This window comes from Ptiloglossa arizonensis, chromosome 1 (assembly GCF_051014685.1).
Source record: "Ptiloglossa arizonensis isolate GNS036 chromosome 1, iyPtiAriz1_principal, whole genome shotgun sequence".
Classification (NCBI taxonomy): domain Eukaryota; kingdom Metazoa; phylum Arthropoda; class Insecta; order Hymenoptera; family Colletidae; genus Ptiloglossa; species Ptiloglossa arizonensis.
Window position 1 is genome coordinate 12,169,026 of NC_135048.1, and position 23,165 is coordinate 12,192,190.

At 42.4% G+C, this 23,165-nt stretch overlaps 1 protein-coding gene and 1 long non-coding RNA gene across 2 annotated transcripts in view; one reads left to right on the plus strand and one right to left on the minus strand.

The window, feature by feature from the left end:
- The window catches only part of Ss (aryl hydrocarbon receptor spineless), a 201,566-nt gene that overhangs the window by 66,807 nt on the left and 111,594 nt on the right, over positions 1-23,165 (minus strand). The gene's annotated exons all lie outside the window — the stretch shown is intronic.
- On the plus strand, positions 22,155-22,656 carry LOC143153480 (uncharacterized). The gene is made up of 2 exons (XR_012993830.1): positions 22,155-22,363; positions 22,444-22,656. It is a non-coding gene; the product is annotated as an uncharacterized LOC143153480 (long non-coding RNA).

Consider the following 23,165-nt stretch of genomic DNA (forward strand, 5'->3'; position numbering starts at 1 on the left):
TACATTTAAAGCAAAAAGTTTCAACTCAATTCGAACGTTTTTCTTCACTTTCACCATTTTCCGGTCACAACCGTATTAATTTTTCTTCAATTTAAGCAAAAAGTATAAACTCAATTTTTCTTCACTTTCAGCTTATTCCGACCACAACCGTATTAATTTTCTTCAATTCAAGCGAAAAACTTAAACCTCAATTTAAACGTTTTTCTTTATCTCCGCCTTCTGTTGCTTACAATCGTATCAATTCTCCCACATTTTAAGCAAAAAGTTTAAACTCAACTCGAACGTTCTCCTTCACTTTCGCCATTTGTCATAATCGTATCAATTTCCCTACATATTAAAGCGAAAACTTGTAACAGTTTAAATTACAGATCGGGTTTAAAAAAGGAATGCAAAACCAAGGGGCCGTATCGCTACCCCTTCCTCTGTTATTTAAATTCGAAAGTTCGTATCGTATAAAATAACGAAGGTAGGGCGGTGTTTGCAGGGTAGTCCAGTGTGACTGTCGCGCACGAATAGCGTATACATACGTGTCAGCCGTTAATAAACGAGCGAGCCGATCGGTTTAATTTTCTCAGTTCAAATAACGACGCTTCCGTTTATTATTGCGAGCCGCGCGGTGTATTATTTCCGAGCGAGAAAGCGCGCGGTAAGCAAAGGAAGATGCGGCGTCGATAAAATCTGTAATTGCGAGCCGCTATTAGCCGATGCTTCCCGCTCCGCGCTGGATCTCGCATTAAAGTCTGCGAACCGCGTTCGCTCGTTCGCTCGTTCGCTCGTTCGCTCGCTCGCTCTGTCTCGTGCGCGCGCGCGCGCTTTTTGCATCGGCCCGCGCACGCGTGCTCGCGCTCGATAAAGACACGACATTACACGCTCTATCATTAGACGGCAGCGTCGAATTTCGCGTAACGGTCGCGCTGCGCTCGGGACCTAATTAATTGCGACCAATTACCCGTTGAATTTTGATCCGACGGTTTTCGTCGGAACAGGTTCGACGGGAATTTTATTACCGGCTTGATTGACGCCTGGAACTCGCGATAAGCTTTCAACGACATTTCAATCCCAATTTTCTCCGTTCGTTTAAACTGGGGATAAGGTTATGTTCGGCATTCCTTAGTGGGTAACGAACGGGTTACGTTCGACGTTACGTTTTCGAGATTATCGAAAGAAACTCGACCGAGAAACGATTAATAGCGGAATTTAAGATTGTATTTTAAACGATTGTTGTACAGCTGGTTTTAAAAATACATGGTTGTTTTTCAGGAGATCGACTTGTACACTAAGACATATGTCGTATGAACGTATGTATTATATTATACTAGATTGTACAATAAGTTTTGTCATTCGTTATACTTATATTATACTAGGTTGTTCAATAAGTTTTGTCGTTCGATAAAATAGATTATGAACAGTATAGTACTAGGTTGCTCAATAAGTTTTATCGAACGAAAAATTTAAGATTGTATTTTAAATAATCATTATACAGGGAGTTTAAAAAATATATGTTTATAATTTAGGAGATCGATTTGTACACTAAGACATGTGTCGTATGAACGTATGTATTATACTAGGTTGTTCAATAAGTTTTATCGAATGACAAAATTTATCGAACAACCTATTATATTTTACTTCTGGAGTAATGGATAATTAAAGAAAATGTGCAAAGTGTTCATGCCTCGACAAATGCCACTGCACCCGTTAGTATTGAATTCTAGAAATATTATAATTCTTTCGAATTCATTTTATATCCTTTCGTATGTACTGTTGGGATCTAGAAAGATAACTCCTGGGTTAATAGGAATATAATACCATGTTATTGGGAAATGTGGGCAGTGTCGAGCAATCTTTACCTACTTGCAGGTTTTCAAAAGCTGACTAAAACGTTTCGGTCCATAAAATTCGCAATTTATTCCAGAGGTAATCTTCTCAAATCCGTACAGTACATTTTTGATTTCATTGTTTAGTACACGATCAATTTCGAACAGTTCCAAAATAAAAACGTTGAAACACTGGATGAATATTTTGAACAAATTCTTTAATCCATAACTCGAAAACTAAGACATACATTCATACGAAATTTGTCACTTATCACAGGACGTAGATCTATCCCCCAAAGTGTGAATATTTCTGAAACATCTTACATACGGAACATCCTGAACAATACCTCGAAAGACACGAATGACGTTAAACGTAATTATTGGACCAAATCAAGACTACGTTTTCCAATAGAGCACCGCCATATTTACCGATCGAACGCCTCACCGATTCACGATTATCGATATATATATAGTTGTAACAAGCACACTGTTCATAAATCGTCACTTATCAATCTGCGAAGCACCGGCAGAGAATTTTTTTATCGACGAATGGAACACAACTGATGGCGAGGACGATTCAAGTGTCATTACGAATTCAAGTAACAAATGTGATCGATAACCGTGGTAATTTATCATATTACCGATCACTGTACTGGTACGATCGGTACCAGTGAAATTTTCTAAAACCGGGATACGATCGATCGATCCGTTCGATTCGAGGAAACGTCCACCTGGTGGACGTGAGTCGATCGTCGTTCCAGGACCAAAAGAAAAGGGGAGAAGAAAACGTTCCGTCTGGGAGTGAACGCTTCACGGGCGAGCTGCACCGCGTGCAGCCATGATTCGATTACACAGTTCAAATGAAATTTGTAATTTAATTAGTTTCGTAGTACCATCGAGCCAGACTTTTTGCCTTCTTTTAGAGTTCGCGTGCTCGTTCATACACGTGAGCCGCCGTCGGCCTGCCGAATTCAAATTAACCCCCAGGCCAGCTCGTAGCAGCAATTTTCTTTTCCCACTCTGTCATTCCTGATAAACCGTGCATTATGCTCGAGCGCGCGGGATCTCGAGCGGCCCGCGGCTAAAGGAGAATGAAGAGATAACAGAATTAGCCGTATTAATCAGGAAACGGGCCGCTCCCCCTGCGTATCGTAATGAAAGGCCGGACGAAGACCTTACTCTCCATGTTTTCGCCCGAAAATCGCCGGATTCGCGTGTCTCGGAAGACGTTGATCTCGAGTATCAGTTCCCAGGACTGACGAAATTTAACGAAAAACTTTCAACTTTCCACTCTTTAAGGTTCCCTTGGTGTCATTGGACGATTGAGCATCTTTTCTTCCGGGGGTTCATGGTTTTTATGGAAAAAAAAGTTTCTTCAGTTATTGCAAATAGTAAATTTTCATACGTCGACGATTCGAAGATTTGTTCTCTTGCATTGTTTTTTTTTTAATTCGTTAGGGAATAATGGGCTAAAGAACGTTTCAACTTTTTAATATCTTGATTAGCTTGTGGTGTAATATTTTTTAAATTATTGGGAAAAATTAGAGTAACTGTACGCAAGTTACACGGTGACGCTTTTTACATTTTTAATATCTCGATAAGCTTGTGGTGTAATATTTTTTAAATTATTGTGAAAAATGAGAGTAACTGTACAAAAGTTACACAGTGGCGCTTTTTAATATCTTGATAAGTTTGTGGTGTAATATTTTTTAAATTATCGTGAAAAATGAGAGTAACTGTACACAAGTTACACAGTGGTACTGTTAATATCTCACCTTATAATTGTATATTTGAATAATCTATTTTTTAGTCACTTTGTATCGTTTTACATCCACCGTGAATAATTGAATTAACTTAAGACAAGTTTCACTGTGGGGCTGGTTATATCCCATCTGGTAATTAAATATAAATATCTAAATAATCTATTTTTTAGTTTTGGTCATTTTGCATAATTTCACATTCACTATGAATCATTAAAGTAACTCAAGTTACATATGGGCTTGGATATTATCACTCGTTAATATCCTATCTCGTAATCACGTATCTAATTAATCCATTTCTTAATTTTGTTTATTTTGTATCATTTTACACTCACTGTAAAGAATTTAAACAACTCAACAAAATTTACACCGTAGAGTTGTTAACGCCCCACTTCGTAATTAAAAATCTAATCAATTTTTACTTTTGCTCAGTTTGTATCATTTTATACGTTTAACAACTGTCTTTCAAAGAGTTAAATATAATCTGGATTACTCTCCAAGTGTACAAGCAACGAACTGTACCTCTTTCTAAGTGTTGCATTAACTGAAAAAATATTCCAATTAGATATTTTGACAGAGTCCTTTTGATCTTTGGTGCGAATATTCGTATTTAAGTGTGGTAGCAGCTACCGTGGTTTTTAAACGCACACCTAGGCAGATGTTTGGTTCCTTGAACGTGCGTAAATGCTTAAGGCTGTTCTATCGAGCAGCTGCTTATTTACTGCGAGCTTGTCCCGCGAGACACGGTTTCTAACGAACTTCTAAATTACCGTTTTTGCGACTGATTACGATAATATCTTTGGGCTCGTTAGTGCAGCGGAGAACTGGCCTGCGAAAATCAGGCCGAATGTTTGCTAATGTCTCGTGCATGGAATAGAAACGGTGGTTTTAAGTAGATGAATAGTATTGAAAAAATGTGCACGATGTTTGCCAATCGGTTGCAACTTGTTCCAAAGACTTGTATTGGCGATGCAACGAGTGCACGGTCCTCTGAATAATCGAATTTTAATATATCTATAACGTTTACTCGTTACGCGCGGAGTTTCTCGATTAGTATTTATTTTTTAATCGATTGTTTTCTGTGAGAAACGAAATATTTCTGTACGAGAAGTGACACATATCCTCAATTAAGAATCTAAGGATCTACATTTCATCGAAGAATAGACGTATCCATGAAAGGAAATTTGCTACAAAAACAACCTCTCCCATGCGGGCGTTCAAATCACTCGCTCAAACTGGAACATCTTAATTCCCTTTAAACAAAAAATAGAGCTTTCTAAAGAGAATTCGGTGTAAAGAATTTTACATTACAATACATTCGTCTAAATATACCGAGTACGATCTTTTTACAAAATTTAGAAAAACAATAGACCACCGAGAAACGTTATAAAAATCATTTCTTACTCTCTACCGTTCCACCATAATACTCGCATAGGCATAAACATTTTGTCGCATCCTGTTTCCCTTTTTCCATATTTTAAAATTTCCTTACATTCCGAATCGTTTAAATTCGTTTCATATTTAAGAACAAAATATACTCATTTTCCAATCAGTCTTGTTCAAAACCGTTCAAACAATCTGTCATCGCGTTCAAGATAAGTTTCTTCAATTTTTATACGAGCACTCAACGAATGAACAAAAATTCTCGATTAGATAATAAAAGTCTCGTTTATTTACAAAGCAGCCATGTTGCCCGAGTTAACTCGGGTACGGCTGCTGAGCGTGTAAGAATCGTCGTAGACTCGAGATGAGGTATCGAAGCATTCGTATCGAGAGTAAAGTGGGCTCGAGATGAGCTCTCGAAGCGTTTGGATCGAGAGTAAAGTGAGCTCGAGGTATCGTGTCGAGTGTTCGAGATATTGTTATTCCAAAGCGCCACCGTCGGTCGTCCGTGGTTATTCGTGGCTCGTCGGGGTAGTTCGAGCTCGGGGGTTGCGAGTTATCGCTGGGCTAAATCAGCCCGCAATTAGCGAGCGAAGCCGGAAGCCGGCAAACCGTGATACCACTCAAATTCAAAATTTCATTAATTAATGTGCCTCGGACGAATAATGTTTCTCCGTTATATATTTTTTTTATTTGCCTCCGTTCTACGTCCTCCGTCCCCGACGCATGCCCCATAGCCGCGGAACACGCCTGTTTGCAGCGTTTACGATACACTTATTACAGGTCGTTTGTGTGTCGTTCTCTTTATTCGCATGCTTTCGTGCGTTTCACGTTAATTTACTTCGTAATAATATTAACATAGAGACCTTTATTGCAAATAGTAGGCCGAGATACGGGTGTACAATACAGAAACGAAGATTAATTGGTCAACGTATAGAACGGAATCTCTTCGGTGACCATACAGTGTAGAAAATAATCGTGAATTGAAACTGGCGTTAAAAGAAAAGTTGCAAACTAAATAATACGAACGTTAAATCGAGGAAGAAAAGGAAGAGAGAAAAGCGTATCTACGCAACGATCGAACGACGGTGTAAAATTTTGTAACTACTTTTGACAATATCGCAAAATAATCCTGTTTTGCTGTGTTACGATGTTCGCGAATATGGAGGTGGTGAGAAATAGTCTAAAAACTTGAACAAAAGAGAAATTATCCGAATTCTTTCGTTTAATTTTTAAGGATTGCTAAAAGTCAAGAAATCTCTCAAACTCGAACCTTTTTTTATCTCTCCTTTTTTTAATTATATTAAGTCTACGAAGCAATCGCGATGAAATTATTGAAGAAACTCAGAAATTGATCCGAGTAACCTCGCCGCAAGCAACGTCAGAAAGCAGCCATTTTGAAGGAAAACGTCCTCGCGCGGCGAGCGCGGATTTCAATTGCTCCTGACAACACCGAGGTGGAAGGAGAAAGCCGATCGTTTTGAAGAATCGTGGCGGTCGCAGGTAAGAAACATGTTTCAGGGTTCTAAGACACTGGAAACCTTTCGCGGTGGATCGCAGCACGGACGCGGATCTACAGCTAATCCACTTATGGTATCCGATGTCGAATACACTGCCCGGTGTTTGGTTTCACCGTAAATAACGAGGCGAGCCGGCTAATTCGCAAATCTTCTCAAAGCGCGAAATCCGATGTGAAAGGCATGATCCGCTGCTCGAGATAGAGAGAACACGTTGCTGCGGAGCATAGCGTCGTTGGGTGAACTTTTAGGGGCTCGTTCGCGGATTACCACTCGACGACCATACAGAGCTCTTGTCTATAGCTGACTAACATGGTTTCGTTCTACAAACGTACCACTTCACCAAGATTCTTGAATCCCAGACCTGTGGATGAAACTTGCGCATCTTTGGCCCGTGTAACTATTTGGGGTATCACCGATGACGCTTCATGAAGCATTTTAGAGACTAGGAAAGTGAAATATCGAATTCTTATGTATTATTGGGTAACATAATTTCGTTCCATCAAAGTACCGGTTCTTCAAGTGTCTTGGATCTCAGAGTTGTGGATGAGACTTGTATATCTTTGCCCTGTGTAACTATTTGGGGTATCACCGATAACGCTTGACGAAGAATTTTAGAGACTAGGAAAGTGAAATATCGAATTCTAATGCATTATTGGGTAACATAATTTCGTTCTGTCAACGTACCAGTTCTTCAAGTGTCTTGGATCTCAGAGTTATGGATGAAATTTATATATCTTTGCCCCATGTAACTATTTGGGGTATCACTGATAACGTTTGATGAAGAATTTCAGAGACTACAAAGTTGAAATATCGAATTCTTATGCATTATTCAGTAACATAATTTCGTTTCATAAACGTACCAGTTCTCCAAGAGTCTTGCATTCCAAGATTATCAAAAATATTCCTAGATCTCTAGACTGATCTAACTGTACGAGGTATTATGTATAGAGTTTCAAAGAATTTTTTTCAAATTCCAATTATCCAAGTAGTACGCGCGAATAGACCAAAGGCTTCGTTAATACACACGGTGTCCAACTAAAAACAAAGCTAAGTATCTCAGCTCTGTTAGGCAGCAAGGATAAATATTGTTCGTACCGCGTCAAGAATTACAAATGTCGCATAAATTAGGTTCGAAAATAATTAATCATATTCGTCCTATCCCTCTTCGTAACCCCAAACAGGCGATGACGAAGAATGTCCGCTGAAACTACTTCAGGGTGGTCTGCAAGGCGACACGATACTTTACACCTTTCCTGCTCAACATCGCTCCTCTACTCTATCAAGATCGTTTTTTTTCTATCGCACAAATGACGTCAATTGTGCCTGCAATAGCGATTTTGTCGCGACCCAACGTGCATCCAGGTACCTTTCTTTCCTTTATTTTTTTTCTTCTTTTTTCATCGACTGAACCAATCTTCACAATCTACGAAATATATTTGCGGTAAGTAAATTGACCGTACCGGGCCTATAATTTGGAGAAGGGAGTAATTCGTCGATGTCGTTCCTTTCTACTGGCAATTTACTCGTTTTCGATCGAAAGTTTCGGTAGCCGGTGTACACGTTGCTCGAATTATGTTCCTTGATGTCTCTTTTCTGGTCGGGGTTTCGTTTAAGGTATCCGATGTTGGTATCGTTGTTTAAAACTCGATCGGTGTACCAGCAAGGTCTTTACGAAATGAACGGAACGCGTTTGAAAGTACTTACGATCGAGGGTGAGGATTCCAGCGATTCCGTCGCCCGAAGGCGTCGGGGTGGTCCGAAATCGAGGAACGCGATGTTACCTTACACCTTGGCCGCGCGACGCGCCACGCCGCGTCGGATATATACGCGCCACCAATACGCATCAACTGCGCGAGTCGCCGTCGTAAACACGGACCCAAAGACATAGGGGCTCGTTATTATGATGCTAATGAGCGGTCCGCCCGCTGGAATCCGCTTGGAGACCCGCTGCCCGACCGTGGATTCACGAGGCCCACGGTGACGCGACGCGATAACGCGCACCGTGAATTTTTCGGGGTCGCTCGGATCGGTTGCCAAGACCCAGGTGTCCTGACCACGGGGCACGCGTCTCTCGAAGGGTCTTCCGACTTCGCGGGGCAGGACTGTTTCGTGATTTAGGTGAACGAGCTGCAAAAGAATCGAGACGAGCTTGCACCCTTGACCCTCGTGTTACCAGCGGTTTAGACGACCACGGAAGAGACCGCGCGTGGGTCCAAACGGACCCGTAATTGGTACTGACCTTACTCGCACGTCAACACTTTGAATAAATTTCTATTATTTCACTGCACTTTTCTTAGTTTCCAAGGAAAGTCTATTAACGATATAAAGGAACACGCGTGGGTCCAAACGGACCCGTAATTAATATTAATTTTACTTACACGAATACTTTGAACAAAAATTCTATAATTTCACTGCACTTTTTTTAGTTTCCATGGAAAGTCTACTAACGGTATAAAGGAACACGCGTGGGTCCAAACGGACCCGTAATTAATATTAATTTTACTTACACGAATATTTTAAATAAAAATTCTATTATTTTACCGCAACATTCTTAATTTCCAAGTAAAGTCTACTAACAGTATAAATGAGCGATACGAAAGTCTCCTGGGTCCAAAAAGACCCAGACGTTGCGAGACGAAGATTAACCTCTTGGTGACAGACATTGCGGAAGAAAAATTTTCTTACTGGGCCTGGCGTGAATAGCTTACCTTCAAAATGATGCAGCATGTGGTGTCACGCAGTCATCTATATACATAGTCCTATGTTACACTTCTCAAATCGTTACTTCGAGTTTTTCTTTTATTAAAATTTTCGACATCGTACCGCATCTATTATTGCCCTGAACACCACCGTAACTACAATTATTCGATGATTCTTCGCTTCACTGTGCAATCGCAGGAAAAATAAATTCTTCATTCCTACCGACCGAAAACAATTTATTATCCGAAGACAACGTAAAGGTATTTTCATTTTCATAATAATTTTCGTCGTCGTACTGCTTCATCAACGTCCACCGATCTCTGTTATTGCCCCAAACACCAGCAAAACTGTAATCATTCCATTTTTTTTTTCTCGCTTCACTATGCATACACAAGGGGAAACGAATTCTTTATTTTTATCGATTGAATAAATTTACGTTATCCGTAGGAAATAAATTGCTTGAACACCGTTGTCGAATAAATTTTGCCCGGACGATGTCGACAGCCACCACCATTGAACGCGAACTCGTATTCGCAACACCTCTAAATTACGTTGGGCCCGGTTCGGCGGAATTCTGGAACCCCTCCGTTGAAAGCACCGACATTAGAAAACGAATGCACGAAAGTGGAGCGTTCACAAGGGTAGAACGCAGGATGTGGTCAGAAAGGAGAGATCATCTGCATAATGACGAGCCGCGGCCGTGTACAGGGCCTTCATTTATTTCGAGCGATTGCCGTGCATCTGGATGAGAGTCCAGCGAGCTTTATGAGCGAACTGATTGATCCCTCCGCGACCGATATCGATCGTTATCGAGCGCCGGTGTTACACGATGTTTCTTTAATTACGCGCCAGATTGCTGGCATTCCGGGCGTCTTCCGAGAATCATATCCGAGCGCGGCCATTTTCGTTGAACTGCCCGCGAATGGACGGAAAATCGATCGCTCTTGGGTCGTTGGGTTCCGTTGGAACTTTTTCGATTGTCGAAACGAAATTATTCCTCCGAGAAGAATGAAAAGAAAAACTCGATTAATAGTTCCCAGTAAATATTTAAGAATCGTTTGCAAATACTTCAAGAATGAAGCAACCCGCGAACATTTTCTTCCGAGGTAAACAAAAGACGATTACTCGTGAAATTTGAGGTTAGGTTTTCGCGACATTCGGTTCTCTCATGATTTGCGTTACAAACTTTCAATTCGTATTGGCATTACGGTGCAAGTAAACGCATAAATGTGCAAATACTTTAATTTACGATTGGATTCGATTTTCATTCGCAGTCTCTATTACGGTCCAGAAATTTGGTTACTTTGTTCGACACTCGTCTAACATTTTACTCTCCTTGAAGTAATTACACATCGCTCCTCGTTGGATCGTTAAGGTTTTTTAAAGAGGGTCTTGTTAAGCTCTTTTAAATTAATGGTAACTGTACTCGTTTCTCGAGTACCCGAACAACGTGACACCGATCGAGAGGTGGCAAGAAATTCGGATAAAATTCTCTGGAATGAAACTCGAGCGAACAGAAATAGGTTAGAATCGCTTTTCCGCGTACATCGACATCGACATCGGACTCGATCTCCGCTTGTAGAGAGCAGCTTCGATAATTCCAGCTAGGACAGGCTGGCGCACGCGCCTCCGGCCGGAAGTACTTAAATCCATCATGGCGTCCACCGGAAACCGCCTGAGTCACTCGCGTAATCGTACCTCCTCCCGATGTATCGATTTTCCTGGACGCTTCTGCGAGGCCTGCTTCGGCCGACTTCTCCTTTATCTCGACTCTTTCGTTCGCGCTTATTTCCCGCCTGGCGAATCGACGTCTGCGCGGCAAACTCTGCTCTGGCCAGAGACCGGTAACATTTTTATCCCGATAAAAGTTTCGAACGTACGATGAACAGTTTCTCATCCGTTGCTCGTCGAATAAAAATTACTATTCGAAACGACGAGTCGAGAAACAGCGCAGCTCCGAAATTAACCACTACGAAAGTATCTCGAAATCATGTATAAAATGTACAGAAGTACACTTTGGAGAACAACGAGAAAGAAGTGTTTAGATGACCACGTGTTTCGAGTAGTATCTCGAGTTTAACGAGCACAAAGGACTATTTTTTTCAAATATCTGAAAATGCGATTCTTGCACTTGTAGCGTTCTTCGTCGATTAAATTGTACGAAGAAATGTTCCGCAGAAGGAAATAGAAAATTGAACCAAATGGAATGAAATTTCAATTGTTTCTACATCCGGCTGGATACAGTCGATCGAGTTTCTATTTCTCTAAATTCTCTCTGATCGTTTCGAAGCACGCGCGAAATTGAAAACTAAAGAAATTTCGAATAATTGAGAAAGTATCTAAAACCCAATTACATCGAGGACATTTCGAGTCGGTTGATCGGTTCAACTGGTGAACCCGAAAGAAATTTAATAGTCTGTTGGTGGCATCAAGGATGCAACTTGAAAAGTTGCTTACCAGAAATTTTCGTGGAATCTCGGTCGCCCCACTTATTCGCGGACCGATCGTATCGTGTAATTTCGGCGCGGTGTAATTGCACACCGAGACGCGTGTGCGCGGACTGTTGATTTATTGCAAGACTTCTTGTTGCGATTCGGTCTGACTCGACTCGTCTTTTGGGGGGGTGAATATGCTTCTTGGGGGTTGTAGCACGTTCGTGAGATTTCGTACCCTCGTTCGGTGTCAGGGAATAGTGAAAAATGGAAGATCAGAAGTGCCGATAATTGAATGTACCAGGTGATCGAAAAAAAAGGAGTGAGAATTTAAAGGCGTCCGGTGCTTCTAAAAATAACCAAAAATGTATTCCAGTCGACGTAGGTACCCGAATCGACCCAACCTGAGCCCACTGACTTGCTTCTGCGTCGCTCGGGAACCATTTTACCATTTCATTAAAAAGTCATCGGTGAAACACATCGTGCTCTGGCATCAAAGAAGACATTTACGTTACGAGTTTCGTTTCTGGTTCCTTAGATGTTGAATTCCTCGAGTGACACTCTTCGAATGACAAGTTCCAACCGGTCGACAAATTCGTTGGGCACTAATTTAGCAGGGCGAGCTGGCTGCGGCGTATTCCGTGTCGTGAGACCACGCGAAGACTGCCAGCGGCTATGATTCCCGATCAGGAGCAACGATTAATCATTAAAAATGACTGGAGGGAACGTTACGGTGGGGTCGCGGAGGCCTCGAATCGTAGATTCAGGGAGGATCGAAGGTAACAATAAGAAGAAGGATACAATGAACACGCCCCGGGTTAGTTTATCGTCAGCGTAGAAGGAAGAAGAAGGCACCAGGGTGGTCGTTTCAGGCCACACGAGATCGATAAAGTCTGCCACCGAGAAGGTTCACCGCAACCCTCCTCGTAGGTTAACTCTGCCAGTCAATTGTTCTCTAATCGTAAACTCCTGAAATGGCTTTCGTCCCTAAAAATCGATCCTGTCTACCCCGACGTTGTAAAACGCTCGGTGTTATCATTTTCTTCTCTTTTTTTTTTCTTTTTTTTTCCGGACGCGATTAGGTTTTCCTACGTCCCGATGCGCCGCTGAAGCAAAAGTCTAACCGCGACCTCGAAGAAATTATTTTTACTCGCGGAGCTGAAGATAAGCTATCTGGGGTGATGGGAGGGGGGAGGGGCGTGTGTTTCTACCTGCAGTTATTTCATTTCTGGGTCAGAGGACCACCACAGTTTACACGTAGGACTTACCCTTGTACTTTATCGTCCTCCGTGAAACCGCGAACGAAACGGTTATAGTTAGAGCCACATCTCGAGATTAATGTATATTCTATGGTTGATCTCTTGCCAAAACGTCGAAGGTTCTAATGTAAATCGAAACACGATGGTTCGAGATTTTAATCCAGAGAGATACCACATGCCCTGAGATTGAAATAGTTGTAATACTTTATTGTTGTACCGCTTTATTGTTCTCTGTGGAACCCCAAACGAAATGGCTGCAGGTAGATACATATTGGGATTGATATATTCTTCGATGAAGATAGTTGTTTTCTTGTAAAAGCTTAGAAAGTTTTAAAACAAATTGAAAAAGGTTGGTTAATTAATAGATAGAAATCTCAGTCCGGAGAGATACTATGTGCGTTGCGTTTGAAACAGTAATACCTAAACACTCATCAAAATTGTTGCATCCAACACTGTTTCATCTTGACGAGCAATTTCAACGGTCTGCAGAATGTCTACAGGTTTCTCAGTACCGACTGCTTATCGATCGAAAACACAAATATAAGAATTATAGGGGAGGGATTGGCCATCGAGCAACGGGAAAGCACCAATACTTTTCTGAGCGATCAAGCTCGACAGAAGCGGTGAAGTTTCCAGTAAGCAGTGAATTACGGAAAAGCAGAACGATGAAATCAGCTGAGCGTGCAGCGCCACGTGCCAGGCATCCACGGAAAGGGGAATTCCCAAGAAATATAGACTCAACGACAGGGGTCAGCGCCATTTTTAACCAGCGGTTCCCGTCCCGACTGGCCGCACGATGAGATCTATAAATCCTTCCGCGGGATCAAGGCGAGCTGCCTTGCCCAGGGATCAATCGCGGCCCTCGATTGAAATTAATGACACCTTTTAACCCCTTGCTCGGCTACCGAGCTCCCAGCAAATATCAAGGAACAGTCGAGACGATCGCTCGACATAAATCTTGATATTCGATTCGGTGGATTCGAGAAACGTCTCTGCTAGAGTCTAACCGACGAACGTTCAGGTGACAGTGATGATAAATAGGATCAGAAACGTGTCCTTCGAAGACCTTAGTCTGGTGAGCGGTTAACGACCCTTCTAGGAGTATTATAACGTACAGTGAGAGTAAATAGTCGGTACTGGTAAGATACGAACTATAGCAACAACAAAATTTACAGTCAACTTACAGTCAACTATCCAGCTGTTCAAAGTTTGGTCCACCAGTAGCTAAATCTTGCCAAGCTCCTAAGAATTCTACCCAGAGGTACACAAGTATCTTAGGCCACTATCTATGACCTCTACAGATAACTCAGGTAATGTTCCGCGCAAGAGGATCGGGGCAAACGAAACCCAAAAAGGGAGAGCACCGATTGTCCCAGCATCCGAGGCAAGGTCTGCTAGGTAGCTCGGCGTGGGCACCACTTAGTAGACCTAAGATGAAACGCACTCCGTTCTTTCATCTTCGCATATTTCAGCCCCCAAAACGTTTCTTCTCCCCAGCTGGAGACCGAATGGCCCTTCCAGAGCAGAATTTCGACCAGCGGAGGATTGACCGGGACGGGACGGCACGCCAATCAACATTAGCAGAAATGTATTCATGCCACGAATCATTTAATGGCCCTAATGAAATGCGCTGGTAATTACAGTGTGTGCCGGGAGTCATTCATATTGCATGAGAGGTCCGAGCGGGCAGCGCGAGGTGATGCATGCCGCCTCGCTGTCGCTACATTGAAACACATGTTGCGAATTTCTAATGGCGCCGCGCGATGTCAAGTCGTTCTTCCTTCGTTTTCTCCTAGCGCGGCACACGCCACCGGCCGGATATTGTTAATCTGTTAATTACATATGCGCTTCGGTGGTGCTGGTTGACTCAGACCACGGACCTAGCCATTACGTTAAGTGGGCTTATGTGGGCAACGGGGAAAATATTTTGGCACGGGAGTTTCTACGAGCAGTGTCGCGACCAGAGGGTTTCAGAGTACCTGGCCAGGGGCAAGTTTTGGTTTCCAAGTGACGACACTGGAAGGCTACTTCTTAGAAGGTTACCGTGGTGTCATTGGTCCGTAGGTGATACCGCGATCAGTGTCTTCTAGGGTTAAGGTTAATATATTTAGGATGAATTAGCAATGCACCTATCCAAAGACTACAAACTGTGACGTCTTGGCTCGATATCAAATGAACTAGGTTCGTTCGCGGTACAGAGACTCCCATTTTTAGGAATAGAGGCGCATAGGTCATCGAAGAGTTGAGAAACAGAGGTTCTATAGTCATAAATGCGATCACCGCGACCGTCATTCCAGAGTCATTAGCCAGAAGTAAACAAATTATAACGTCCTAGCTCGACGTGAAATATCCCAGGTTTGTTCGTGGTACACTCTCGCCATTTTTAGCAATAGAGACGCATAGGTCATCGAAGACTCGAGAAACAAAAGTTCTACGGTCATAAACGCGATCACCGCGACCGTCATCCCAGCAGAGTCATTAGCCAGAAGTCAGCCGGTCCGATTAATTCGAAATGCTTTTATTCCAGCCACTTTGTCCTTGTCCGTCTCCGCGTACCTGGCACGTGTGCCTTTCTGGAATCGTAACAGCGTCCCCCACGGCCGCCGTACCTACGGGATACCGCCCTTTTCGTATAATTGCTTTGTTTATCGTCCCCAATCAGGGCGCCGCTATTAGCATATACGCGAGCCGCGTGTTCCACCGTCAGCTCACCCTTTTCTCTATCCTTTTTCCTCTTATTCCGTCGGTGATCCTTCTTCGTATTTTGGTCGGCCTTCGTAAAAATCCTCGACCGAGCAATGGGCGCGTCCTTCTGCGGCATTTTCGGCACTCGTCGGCTCGATATCTCGCCCCAAAGTGGCGGTTGGTGCCTTGCATTCGATTCGAAGCCTCCGACGAGAGTCACCCCCTCTCTTGAGGAGGGTCGAAGCGTTCTTGGCCCGTGCGATACAACTTCAGAGCCACACGTCCGAGCAACGTGTCCAAAACTTAAATGTCTCTACCTTAGATCTAAATTATGGTCTAGATGTCCCGACTGTGTGCCTATGCGCCTTGGGTACAGATGTTCCGACCTTGGCTCTTGAACAGTGTGCCCGAAGAGTAAATGTCTCCGTCTTAGGTCTAATTATGCGTTCCAAATCTAGATGTTCTGGCCTTGGGTTTTAACGATACGTCTCAGCTCTAAACGTTCTGATCTTCAGTCTTAACAATACGTTCAAAGGCTACGTATCTTGCTCTTACGTCTGAACGGTAAGTCTACACCCTAAGTGTCCTGACCATAGATCCGAACATGGTGTTCGAAACGTAGGTGTCTTGACTTTAGGTCTAATCGGTACATTCAGAAGTCAAATGTCTCGGTCTTGAGCCTAGATATCTCATCTAAAGCCTTCGCCTAATCACGGTGATGATCCAAATTCCAAAATGAGCAATTCAAATCTGTCACCAGTGAGATTAATACTACAACTACCGATAGCGAACGTCGTAATACTATTCGTATCGTACTACATACGTATCTTCAAAGTTAGATAAAAAATGAACAAATTAATTTACGACTACAATTAGTTGTCTATTTTGATAATTTTCCACGAATATTGTAGACAAAGACACTGTTAATAATTGAGTAATTTTAAGAAGTTTGAAACGAGTGAAATTGACCCATTTGGCAGTCCCCAGTGTTGAATCACACAAACCTGAGGATTTGGTCCCAAAATGGCGGTTGGGTTCGATTCGAAGCTTCCAACGAGGGTCACCACCTATTCACGGGAGGGGCTAACGCGTTCCCGGTACGAACGATAAAATTTCAGAGGCAGCTTTATCGTCGCTACTTTCGACTTCTCTTCGAAAAAAGCTCAACGATGCGGCATGCACGCGCGACCGATCGCATCGTCCCTCTCCGTTTCTTGGCCACGAAGCTGGTTCGTGCCGCCGCCGGAGAACAATTAACATTTTCATAGCGTGACGCATTTCGTCGCCTCCGGCTGTTCCTCGTTTTTCAGCGCTTCTCCGGCGATTCCTGGGATCTCGTTCGCGGCGTCGCCCGAATCAATTCCCCACGCCGATGCATATTTATGAGCCCGGTTCTTCCATCCATTCCCCCGCTCGATACTCGCGAGATCCTTTCTGCCGGCTCGTTGAATAATTGAGTCGTTCGGAGGTGTAGCCTCTTCGCGAATTTTTCTACGCATGGCGGTTCGTTCCACGACGTTGACACACCGTCCACAGAGGCAATGAGGAGTCCACGCTCGAAAATTAATTTTCGAATAATTATCGATTTCGAGCAAGTTAACTTTGTCGTCCGTCTTTCGATTAAAATTAGCTCGTTGGACACTCGGGTCCGTTCAGACCCCACTCTGGTCGCAAAAAATGTGCTTCTTTAGTACTGTATACTAAGTATGGCTTAGAAGATGCATTTCTCAAGGGCATTCGATGCGATTTTAGAATTAAAAGAAACGTATTCGGTGTCGTAGAAAAATTCCCCGGATTCTAGTTTAGAAAATTATTATTCGGAGATTCTACGATATTTTGATACACGATTTCTGGTCATTAGTTATTATAACTTAACTTTTCACGAGCCAATAGGCAATGAGGATAATTACGAGAACGAAGTTTCACGAGATGATGGATGCACATCGCAAAGCGACATTGAGACGAAATTAGATGTATTTATTTCGTCTTCTATTCCCATTATCGATTATTATTATCCACGCCATGATTTCTAGAAAGTTCTACAACATTTTTCTATACGATTTTTGATTATTATTAATTGTATCTTAGATATAATTCACGAGCTAATGGACAACGAAGATAATTGTGAGAACGAAGTTTCTCGCGGTGATGGATGTACGTAGATTGTAAAGCGACACTGGGACGAAATTAGATGTATTTATTTCGTCTTCTATTCCCATTATTGACGATTGTCATCCACGTCACAATTTCTACAAATGAGTAAAAACAAATAATACGATACGAGCTTACGTTGGGTCCGAGTGGACCCATTCGAGTATTGAGAGCGATAATTGGTGGTACCTTGTTTATTATATCAACATGAACACTCTTTAATGTCAACGTTTGGTGTAACTTTTTCAACATTAGTTGACCTCCAGGTGTTAAACGTTAACTTCGAAGCGACGTAACCCAACCATTTACTTTCCACGATTACTCATGATCGATGACTCTATATTTCGTCGTGATTATAAACTATTTTCTGGCAACCCCTTTGATCACGGATTCATGGACAGATGCAAGGAGTAAGACGTTCCACGGCGTAGGCGGGAGAAATCAAAACACTTCGAGATGATTCAGCAAGAAAGCCCGACCAAAGTCGGACACAAGGTGTGACGAACGAAAAATGACACGGTAAGCTGGTTATCACGACAGGGCGAGGCGCGATTAGCGCCGCTTTTATTCTTGCAGCTGCGTTGGCAACCCTGCGGAGCCCCAATCAAACTGGAATCGACACAGGCTGAAATGAATTCGACTAGGTAATATCAAAAGTGTTAGTGTAACAAATAGAAATTCGAAAGAGCGGTGAGAAACGATAAATTTCCCGCGATAAATTCGACGTTCCTAACCTCACTTTCAATCGATGAACGATGAAAACTCGACTTTGGAATTTTTTGTCGAGTCAAGTATTAAACGTTGTCGATTTATTGTCGTCTAAAAGTACGTGTATCTAGTTATTTTTGAATAAAACTCCCTTGATGATATCATTCGATATAATAATTAACGAAAGCAAGAAGAATGTTATTTTAGTTTTCACGCCTCCACACAATGTATGTATATATGTTCTATGTGTTCAAGTCTAAGTTTGGCGCCTTAAATAATTTATACGAATAATTTTCCATACAACGGGACAATAGATTGTTTTCAACATTATCAACAACCATCGTGGGAAATACTTGTGTATCTCGGAAATTATTTTCCACGCATTAGAAGCGGCAGGTTAGCGGGGAGGCAATTAAGGAGACGTTTATGATTACGTTACGGTATCTAAATGAAGTATCTAGTATGGCAGTAAGTGGCCATCGTAAAACAATTATTAAACAGTTGCATTCAACGCAGACAGAGGTTAATTGTCACAGGATTAATGTTCGTCTGCGAGTTCCGTGAAAAATATCAGTTGTAACGTTAAACGGTCACTTTCGATCGATAGGTTATGTTACCATCAGATCCGTAAGGTATACAACAGTATAATACCTACTGTATATATCTACTAATTTCAATTCCGATCTAATTAACCCTTGGTAGAAAAAAAATGACAATGAATTATCATTTTATACTATTATAAAGTTTACAATTTTACCGTTATGTTCTCGACATAGATAATCCATTTTAAATATCTTCCCCTAGATATTCAAAGTTAGTAATAAAATACACTAGAGAAGACACTTACCCCAGCTATTGCATAGTGATATATTCTTCGTCTCTCTACGTCCACCATTTTTCACAGTATTCTACATTTGTAATCGTTCACGGTGTATGCGATAAACCGGGACGTGTACTTTCGATAAAGATACATAATCTATCGAAATTATATATTGCATAGTAATATTTTCTTCGTCTCTCTACGTCCACCATTTTTCACAATATTCTACATTTGTAATCGTTCACGGTGTATGCGATAAACCGGGACGTATACCTTCGATAAAGATACATAATCTATCGAAATACGCTCGAAAATATATATCTCATAGTAATATTTTCTTCGAGTTTCTCTACGTCCACCATTTTTCACAATATTCTACATTTGTAATCGTTCACGATGTATGCGCTAAACCGGAACCTATACCTTCGATAAAGATACATAATCTATCGAAATTATATATTGTATAGTAATATTTTCTTGAAGTCTGTCTACGTCCACCATTTTTCACAATATTCTACATTTGTAATCATTCACAATGTGTACAATAAACCGTACCGTATACCTTCGATAAAGATACGCAATCTATCGAAACACGTTCGAAAATATATAACTATGACCCCTGAAAATCGCGCGTTTCGCTGGATTCCTAATCGCGGCCCTCTTTGACGGCGCGATTCTTCTCGCCGCGAGAGCCAGCTATACAGGTCGTTTCACGGTGATTCCCGTCCTCGGTCCGAGGGGTGCGTGGCCTGAAAGACGATCACGGTCGCCGGCGTCCCGCCGTGTCGGGCCCTCGTGTTACCTAGAGGCCTTCATTAGACTGACACTGATGGCGAATCGCCGCTACGAATCACGTAATCCCGCCGGTGCCCTCTTTCGTTTGGCAGATCGAGGGCCCAGTCTCGTTCGCTCGTCTCCTTCGCCGTGATTCCACGGCCGTTTCACTTCAGGCGCAGTCTTTAATGAAAGGGTTCTTACGGCAGAACGGAGAAAGGGAGGGGGGGTATGGGAGGGAGGGAGGGAACAGGCAGGGTACACCGCTCGATTCCTTTCTCGTTCTTTCTTTCTCGCGGCTGTGCCCCCTCGAAGAAACGTTGATGCTTCGTTTCCTGGGCGCCACTTGGAGAGGAAAGTGTGGCTGGCCACTTCGTTGCGGACACGGTCCCTCGTGGATACCAAGGATCGATGAACTGCGCTAATTGCGGAGTCGGAGGGGGGCGGGGCGGGGGAAGTAACGAAATGAAACATACTGGAGATTTGTTTAGAATCAACTGTACCTTTGCGAATAATAGAAAAGGACGATACGTCAGGAATTGAGGACAAAGCGTTCAAGATTGTCTCTTGAGTAAACTTTAATTCTATGTGAAAGAAAATTTGTATCGTTTCTTGTTAGTGTTATCGTTTCTTTCGGGTCGATTCGCATGTAGTTTCAGGTGGTAGAGTAGATGTCCGAATGCTACTTTAAATTTACCATGTAACTATGTTTAATCATTTTTGAAGTTTTCTAACCTAAAAATCGTTCTATATTGATGCATAATATTGTTCAATGTCTCTTTCATTTGTGAAAATGTTTTCAGATGTTGAATACGACGAATTGATTATTAATTCATCGAAAATGTACGACTGGGTCCAATGTTCCTAAAACTGTCACTTGAAAAGTTGTCACTCGAATGGAAATCTTTTCTACCTATTATCAATCCAATTTGTGTAAGAAGTACAAGACGAATAGTAAAATTATTGCCTTTGCCACATTATGGCAATTCTCATACTTTCTACCTACATTAACTATCCTTTTTTATATTCAAACGATACATTCACCTTCTAGTACTTATTTTTAAGTATTAAGTATAAACAAATATGCAATGTTTGTGCATTGTTCGGTAAAAACAAAGTCCAAATTTAATATCAAAATTGTTTTATTCACTATCCTTTGTACATTATCCTTTTATCGAATACAATAATTTAAGTGACAGTTATAGGGACACTCGCAGACATTTACCTAATACAGTAAATTTGTCGAATTTTCGATATATTCGAAAAACGATTAATCGTCGCTACAAATGTTATCAATTCTTTTGAATCGATTCGCAAGTAGTTCGGAACAGTATATGGTAAATTTGTGGTTCGAATTTGCGAGTAGAAGTCATCCCCACCACAGTCCAGCGTATCGATAATTGGCGGTCTCGATTCTCAAGCGTTGCGCGAGGCACGTCTTGTTATTTATTTACGTAAATGTAGAGGCACAGATACGCGAACAGAAAACAAATGAAACAAGAAGCACAACGTGGAACTCGGACGTACAGTTCCGAGAGGTACCACGAGGTACCAGCGTCTGCGTCTAGTGACGTCTGTGGTGCGCCTCGGTTGCGTGTCTGTTAGCCGGAGCACCGATAGATGACACTTTTACAAGTTCCGTGGAACTCGCATTCCACCCAGAACTGAATATCCGAGTGCCGAGCTATACACGTGAGAGGTGTACTATATGGAGCTGGTGAGTCAAATCCAAAGAACACCGTTGGCTTTATTTTTATCGGTTTGAAGTTTAAATAATTACAGAAACTAACGTTTTTACGTTTTCTTGCATTACCTCGATGGTGCACCTGTGCTTTCATCGGAGACTATGATACTTTTCTTGCCTCTGTGACGTCCTGTTCGTCAACTTAGTCAACTTAGGTTCGCCAGCTCCCTATAGCAGCCAAAATTCTGCTGTTATATACACGTGAGAGGTGTACTATAGGGAGCTGGTGAGTTAAATCCAAAGAACACTATTGACTTTATTTTTATCGGGTTGAAGTTTAAATAATTACAGAAACCAACGTTTTTACGTTTTCTGGCACTATCTCGATGTTGCACTTGTGCTTTCATTGGAGACTACGGTACTTTTCTTGCCTCTGTGACGTCCTGTTCAACTTACCAGCTCCCTGAGACCTAACCTTCAACGACGGTATATCGATAAAAGAAATGACCGATCGAGAACAAGTGTCGCGACAACGAGAACTGTCTATAGGTTACAGATCGTTTTCCGCTGCCGTAATTAATCATAAATTTTGCGAGCTCGCTCGGGATGAGTAAACGACCGCGAGGAGGAACGATCATCCATGCATCATCGTCAAACGGATCCCAACCTAATCGTCGGTTCGATCGTTCAATTGCTCGCAATTAACCAGAGGGCGGGGCCAGGGGAATAATAAGTAATCGCGGACGTTTTCAGGCGGAGTGGCCGAGCACTCGGACACGTGGAGCCCACGTTCACAGCTGTGCTCTTTCGAGTATAGAGGAAAGAACATAATTCCAACGCCCTCCCCTCCCTCCTACCCGGCCAGATACTGTGAGACACGCCAGGTGCTTCTTATGGAGGCGGCGGCCAGGTAGATGATAGATTTACAGCGAATCATTTTACACAGCTATTGCCTGGATCCAGCGCGCGAAGAAATATTATCGACGTTAACTCTCGAAAAGCGGCAAAGGGGGAGGGACGGATGGATGGGGTGGGGCGGGGGGAGGCATGAAACGCGATATCGTGTCGCCACGACTCGTTTTTCAGGCTTTCCTCCCGCCGAACCGACGACGTTTCGTCGCGTATTCCGCGGCCACGAATTCGTTCGTCATGAAGTATATAAAACGTGCCCCAAGTACGGTGAGTTCGACGATCGTCGATTTTATAACCCGAACCGTGTGTCTTCGAGGTTAGAATTTCATCACGGATCCTCGTTTCCTTCCAGGATCGATTCGAGACTTTTTATAATTTTTACTCGCGAAGCTGGAACTTACCTATCGCGAAACAAGTGTCATTAATCGCCGACCGGTGGCAGGAATAATTAATCGCGGGTAAGGTAAGATCTCTGCAATAACAATGCCTTCTAAACGAGAAACTTTTATATTTCCTATTTGCAAAACCTTACGGCGAAACTTGGTATCGCGAAATAAACGTCA